Genomic DNA, 7,407 nt, shown 5'->3' with positions numbered 1-7,407 from the left:
GAATCTAGAAGGCTATGCATATAAGCACAGGGCTCTACACCTGCCCAGAGCTATGCACAAGGCCAGAAAAACATGGAACAAACCTAAGCTCTCCCCTCTGGCTTACCTTGAGGCTCTGTTCAAGCAGAAAGTAAAAGTTAAGGCAAAAAACAAAAAGTCAAAACAAAAGCAAACAAACAAAAAAACACCTGTGCCTGAGCATTGAAGGAGTGACCTGACAAGTACACAAAGTCCTCTCCAAGGGCTGGGAGACTTGCGGATTCAAACCATTGCAGGACGTCTGTGCAATCATTAGCTGACTTCTAAGCTAAGTAGATGCTTCAGAAGCCCACAGGACAAAGAATACAGACTTTACAAATTGGTTCAGGAAAGTGACTAAACAAATGAATAGCATCTGCAAAATAGCAACAGGAACAACAAAGAGCAAAGATTACAAACCCTGGGGAAGAGGAGAATTCGATTTCCAGAGTTGCCAGAGAATGTTTTAAATGTTTCCATTTTCAACAACAGATACAAATTATAAGACCAGCCGAGAGACAAAAAAAAAAAAGTGTAGCCCTACAAAGGGGAGCGAGAAGAAATGGTCATACAAACTGTCTCCAAGGAAAGCTGACATCGGGCTTTACTAGACAAAGACTTTAGATCAGCTTTTCAAAATATGTTCAAAGAATAAAAAGAAATCACATTTAAGGAACTAGGGAGAAGAATGAGAATGATATCTCACCAAACAGAATATTAATAAAGAGATTTAAAGTTATTTTCAAAAAAATAACCAGATACAAAGTCTGGAGTTTAAAAATTCAAAACTGACATGAACATTTCACTAGAATGTCTCAGAGGCAGATTTGACCTGAGAAAAAATAATCAGTGAATGCAAAAAAAAGTCAATTGAGATGATCCAGTTTGAAAAAGACAAAAGAATGTGAGGAAAAAATGAACAGAGCCTTAGAAACCTGTGAGACACCATTAAATGTACCAGCAGATACATGATAGAATCCATCCCAGAAGAAGAGAAAGACAAGGAGCAAAAAGAATTTGAAGCAATAATAGCCCAAACTTCCCAAATTTGATGTAAAACATTCACTGATACATTCAAGAAGATCAATGAAGTCCAAGTGGGATACATGCAAAGAGATTCACACCTACACACATCACACTCAAACTGTCCAAAAACAAAGCAGCGGGAGAGAACACATAACCTTAAATCCAGTGGCACCAGTCCTTACAGGGACATCCAGTCACCAGCCAGTAGGCTGGTTTCATTGGACTACCTGCATCATGAAGGCAGCAGTGATGTGTTCATTGTCACAGACATTTATCGTCAGAATCAATTTGCCTTCAGGGCACCTAGATGGCTCCATCAGTTAAGCCTCTGACTCTTGATTTCAGCTCAGGTCATGATCTCAGGGTAGTGAGACTGAGCCCTGGATGGAGCTCTGAGCTCGGTGGAGAGTCTGTTGGAGATTCTCTCCCTCTCCCTCTCCCTTTGCTCCTCCCCCTGGCTCCTTACATGCACGCATGCTCTGTCTTATAATTAATAAATCTTTTTAAAAAATGAATCTGCCTTCTTTGCTTTCACTACTTGTGCTAGCAACACCATCCATGAGCTTCCAGAATACCTTACTCATCATAATAGTATCCACACACATTATTTCTGACCCAAGAATTCACTTTATTGAAAAAAAAAAAAAAGCCATGGTAATAGGTTCACACACTCACAGGATTTACTGGTCTTCTCATGTTCCCCATGACCTAGAAGCAGGAGTCAAGTGCTGAAATGGCCCAATGAAGATGCAATTATGGCATCAATTGGGAGATAGCATACTGAGGTTTGCTACTGTGGCAGGTGGAACTTGGTGTGCACAGTATATGAAAACTACATGCCATGGCCAGAGGAAAAAACTCTAACAAAGAGCACACACATTGTTTTGGTTGTCATTTCTTATAGACTTACAGTCTGGTACTAGGGAATATGGCATTGAGTTACCAGATATTCTAGGACCTATAAAAGTTTTTAAAAATTGCTCAGGAGAAGTACAACTATTCCTGAAAAAGTTTTGAGCAAAATATATCTCCTTCAGATCTTATAAAAGGGAAGTTAATGCAATCAACATCTTCAGCCATATTCTTATTATAAATACAGCAGTGAGCTTTTCCATTATGTACATTATGCTGACCCTTTGGCCCACTTTTTAAACTTTATTGTGTCTTTTTAAATAGAGAAGTTTTTGTGCTTAATGGGGTCAATGTTACCAGTCTTTTCCTTTGACACATCCAGGTTCATATTGAGTTTTTGTTTGTTTGCATACATTTGGCTTTTTAATTCATCTGAAATTATTTTGGTTATGGTATGAGCTAGAAACATAGCTTACTTACCCCCCAAATAGATAGCAAGTTGGTTGCTTAAATCGACCATTTTCCCCCTAGAGAGTTGAAATAATTTTTATCATATACTAAATTTTACTACATATATTAGTCAGTTTCTGGGTTTTTTCTTGTGTTCCATTAAATGTTTTCTCTTTCTACACCAATTCCCCAGTGCTCAACCTAGTATAGCTTTATAATATGTTTCTGTAATTGCTGGACAGCCCCCTACATTGTGTTTCAAAAGTTTCCTAGATTTTTTACTGCATTTTTTTCTTCCAAACAAATGTTTGAATCAGCTTGTTATATTAGAGAAAAGACCCTATTAGATTTTGGGGTGGAGAGTGGACTTATGTGGATTCCATCAGCATCCACCAAATTCTTTTGGATCACCTTGGAAGCCACCACCAACTTAAGAAGAAAAGATATCTGCACCCCTATGTTTATTGCAGCATTATTTATCAGAGCCAAGATATGGAAACAGCCCAAGTGTCCATCCACGGATAAATGGATAAAGAAGATGTGGTGTGATGTGGTGTGTGTGTGTATATATATATCTACACACACACACATATACACATATACATATATATATAGTATATATATATATATATGTATGCTATAACATGGATGGACTAGAAATTATAATGCTAAGTGAAATAAGGCATAGAAAAACAAATACTATATGATTTTACTTATATGTGGAATTTTAGAAGCAAAACAAATGAACAAAGAAAAAAAGAGACCAAAAAACCCAAAGACTCTTAAATGCAGAGAACAAACTGGTGGTTGCCTGATGGGGGGGAGGGTGAATAGTTGAAGGAGATTCAGAGTACACTTATTGTGATGAGCACTGAATAACATATAGAATTGTTGAATCACTATATTGTACACCTGAAACTAATATAATACCATATGTTGGGGCACCTGGGTGGCTCAGTCATTAAGTGTCTGCCTTCAGCTCAGGTCATGATCTGGGGCCGTGGGATGGAGCCCCACATCAGGGTCTCTGCTCAGCGGGGAGGCTACTTCTCCAGCTCCCTCTGCTCTTCCTCCCACTTGTGCTCTCTGGTTTTCACTCTCTCTCTTTGTCAAATAAATAAGTAAAATCTTTTTTTTTTAATACTCTATGTTAACTATACTTGCATAAAAAAATAAATTTTTAAAAAAGAAAATTTTTTAAAAAGGAAGAAGAGAGCCCCCAAATACAGTGATGGCTTCCCATCTCAAACTCCTGCATTTCTTCTAGCCACAAAAGCATAATTGGCCAGTACACTGAGAAGTTAAGAAGCCCAGGAACAACTCCCAACAATTTAGGAATAGGAGTTTGTGGGTGGATCCCAGGCATCCTCCCCTCCAAATGGAAGAGCTCAGAGGTGTGTTCTGCATCCATTTCAGAGGTTGCCAGCAGGACCAACCCCAGTTTCCCACAGTAGTCCTTCCTCTGAATGCTCTCTTAATTGGTTTCTCCGCTTTCCTATCTTCCCCACTCCCACGCTTGTTTTCCCAACAAACCATGTGCACCCAAATCTTTATCTCAAGGTTTGCCTTTGGAGGATCCCAACCTGAAACCATTTTACTGACTTGAAAGGGGGAGGACTCATATCCTTTACAATTTTGAGTGTTTCCAAAACAACACCGTTAGGAAAGCCTACTCACTCACTCCTTGTTAGTTCCAAGGTAAATACCTCCAGACCACGTACTGTTAAACCCCTTTGCCCAATCTCTCACAATAATGTTTAAAGAGACCTGAGGTTCTGCTCTCACCTGCACAAAATACTCCCTGAACATCAGACAGTGTTTTTGTTTTTTTTGTTTTGTTTTGTTTTGTTTTGTATAATCTCCTAGGACCACTGGAGGACAGCTTGGTTTTTACCCAAAAATCTTTGAAAAAAAGAAGAGAACAGTAAATTAAGTAACTACTCAAAATCTCTGCTGTTCTAGACGAAAGTTCCCTCCCTGTTAGATTTACTTTCCTGTTTCATGCACAGCAATGTCATCCAATATAGATTAGCAGAAGCTATAAGATCAAACAACAATATAACACTTCATAAGATCAATAATATAATGCTCCAAATTTAAATACAACCATCTTCTCACTATAAGAGTCTCAGAATAAAATTAAAACCCAAGGAACTTAAATACAAAATTCTTCAGTACGAGTTCCAAGGAATTAAAATTCCCAAATCAATTTCCCCAGGGCTATTTTTTTGCTTGGTCTCAGAGGACCTTGCTCAGCTCACAACAGAGTTCCATCAGTGATTCAGCCTGGTTTGTTGTCCACTGCAATAAGAATGGTTCCTTCCAGACTTCCAAAGTTGTGTTAATGGAACCCACATCCTCCATGCAATTCTACTTTAAGGAATCTCGAAGATTAATTGGGCACAAGAGTATCTCACCATCAGCCATACATCCCCACATTTTAAAAAGACAAGCAAATTCTCTACGCTACAGAAGTTATCCTATTCCTAATGGCATACCCAAAAACCAGCATTTAATCTAATCTTTATTATTTTAACAAAAATATATATCACAGCCCCAGTGTCATCTGAGGATCAGATAGCCTGAAAAAAATAATCCTCTTGGTCTGAGCCTTGCTTGAATGCTGGTCAGATCATAGGAGTTGTCCAGAATCCATGACCTCTGATCTTTGAATTAAATGGGCAATATCACACATCAAGAGGTTAATCATGACACAATATTTTTCTGAGGGGAAAGGCTTGCTCTCTTCTTGAGGAATGGCAAGCTAGAAATTTGCTGTGGCAACACTCCCAACCACCAGGTCTTATGGGAGGTAGCTTACTTTCTCTTCTTGGATATTCAAGACTCATCTTTTCCATTTCCCTCCAAATCTTTGGGCCCTGACCCCCCAGTGATGCATTGAGAATGGGTTCCTAATAAGGACCTCACTTCTACATTTCTGCATGTGAAGAGTCATTTCTAATCCAAGCCATAGTCTTCCTGCCATGAAAAGGTCTCAGTCCATGAAACCTGCTCTCTGGGGCAGTTTCACTCTTGGAAGACCAAAGACACAAACAACATATGGCCAGAGAACAGATGAAAAGAGAAATGTTACACAAACTTCCACAGCAATCAGCTCAGTCATGCAAGCTTCCCAAGTTTGCTCTCAATTCCAGCTCAGTACCAACCAGAGAAGCCAAATCAGGTGCAAAGGATATCCGACTTCTGGTTTCACCCACTTCTAGATTCCCCGTGTCAACAACCTCCAATCAGGGCACATTTGAAGGCTTCCCTATAAGGCTTTCCCATCCTGTGCTTGGCTTTGACTTTCTGCCAGACACAAGTGATGGTGGCTGACTGCTGTACTATGGAAAACTCTGGAAAGAACCTCTGTTTGTTCTTATGTGGATGGCCTGTATTTATTTCCATAACCTCTTCACTACAACAGATTCTGTCCATTGTGTGCTCAGCATCTTCAGGATGCTGCTAAGGGATGGCACTGAAGCCTGTGTCCAGGGCCCCAGCAAGAACATGCATGCTCCTGGACACCCTATCTTTCTTCTGCTTTTGAAAATTCTGGCTTTAAACATTCCCTTCCCTCCCATCTGTTTTCTGCATGGGTGTGATGGGCCTCTGGTGTCCCGTGTCCCTCTCTTCCCATCAGAAGCCTCAGCTACGAAGTCAGCAGCTCACATTGCTTCTTAAAGGGATCGCTTGCCTTTCCTATTGAGAAGATGAAAACTACTTGCTGGCTTAGTGCTTTCATTCTGTTTATTTTCAGATTACTTTTCTGGCCCAGACATTTGTCTTCTAACTTACTCCTCTGGAGTTTGTCTTTTGGGGTCCCCCAGGGTATCTGATACCAAGTCAAGGAATGAACAGTTTCCAAGGCATACATTTTTGAAACAAATCTTATCTATCTTCACTTTCCTAAGTTGTTCAATCCCACTCAGGAGATACGACCTCATCAGATCAATAGCCAACTCAGGACTGACCTCGCTTATTTTTATCTTGCCTGGCTCCCTTCTAGTAGCTCTCATTTGCCCTGTGCCTTCCCTTGAGAGGATCCTAATTCCATAAATCTTCCTGGTGGGTTCCCTGGGGCACAGGCAATTCCTGCTTCCCCATCTATGGTAACTATACAACCTTCCAATTCATGACGCAGTGCTGTGAGTATCTCATCCTGCCTTCTAGTATCTCCTCATTCATACTTATTCAAATATTGCACAGTTGTCTCACTCCTCAAGGGGTACATACCCAATTGTCCTATCAGTAGTTGCATAGAAATGCCCCAATTGCTTCCTAAATTCAGGAATCCCTGGAGGAATTATACCCATCTCCTTCCTGAGATGACTTACCTTTTCTGGTCTTAGAGCAGTTATATAGCATCCCTTCATTAAGAAGGGGTAGTTAGATGGATGTGCTTCTCCCATCCATTCTTAGATATGCTTAATCTGGCCTCCAGGATCTCATGTACCATTTCCTATCTGCCTACACTATGTATCAAAATCTCAGTCATTCTATTAAAGAATTTTTCCCCTTTCCACCTTAATCAATTATCTTTCCTTTTCCCCCTTTTATTCTTCTACTTGCTCTTATTTTGAGAGTATGATCAACCCACAATTTAAATAATTTCCTTCATTTCCTGGGAAAACCTAATGCCTAAAACCAAAGTGCCTGGACACAGATCTTTGTAGTTGTCTTTTCTTTGGATGTACAATAATTTGCTTATTTCTTTCTTCATTCAAAATATTATCCATCCCTATTCAATAAAGACACCCCCCCCCCATTCAAGTTTATGATATGATTCTACAGCCTGGCTCTCTAAAATCTAAAATGAGATCCAACACATGTATTTAACAAGAGTCTATCTCTGGCCATGATCATGGGGTTACAAGGAAAACAGAGGTGGAAGGCTTTAGGCTCACTCAGGAACTCCCCCACCCCGCCCCTGTCTAACTAACTACATGCTAGAGTTATGTAGAGAGAAAAATACTTAAGTTTTGATTCAGTTCTGCCAGTTTACTATCTGACCTTGGAGCAAGAAGATGTCATCACCAGCCTAGAAATGGGCCATCACTA

The sequence above is a fragment of the Canis lupus genome, chromosome 23 (genome assembly GCF_011100685.1).
Source record: "Canis lupus familiaris isolate Mischka breed German Shepherd chromosome 23, alternate assembly UU_Cfam_GSD_1.0, whole genome shotgun sequence".
NCBI lineage: Eukaryota > Metazoa > Chordata > Mammalia > Carnivora > Canidae > Canis > Canis lupus.
This window is presented reverse-complemented; position numbering follows the sequence as displayed.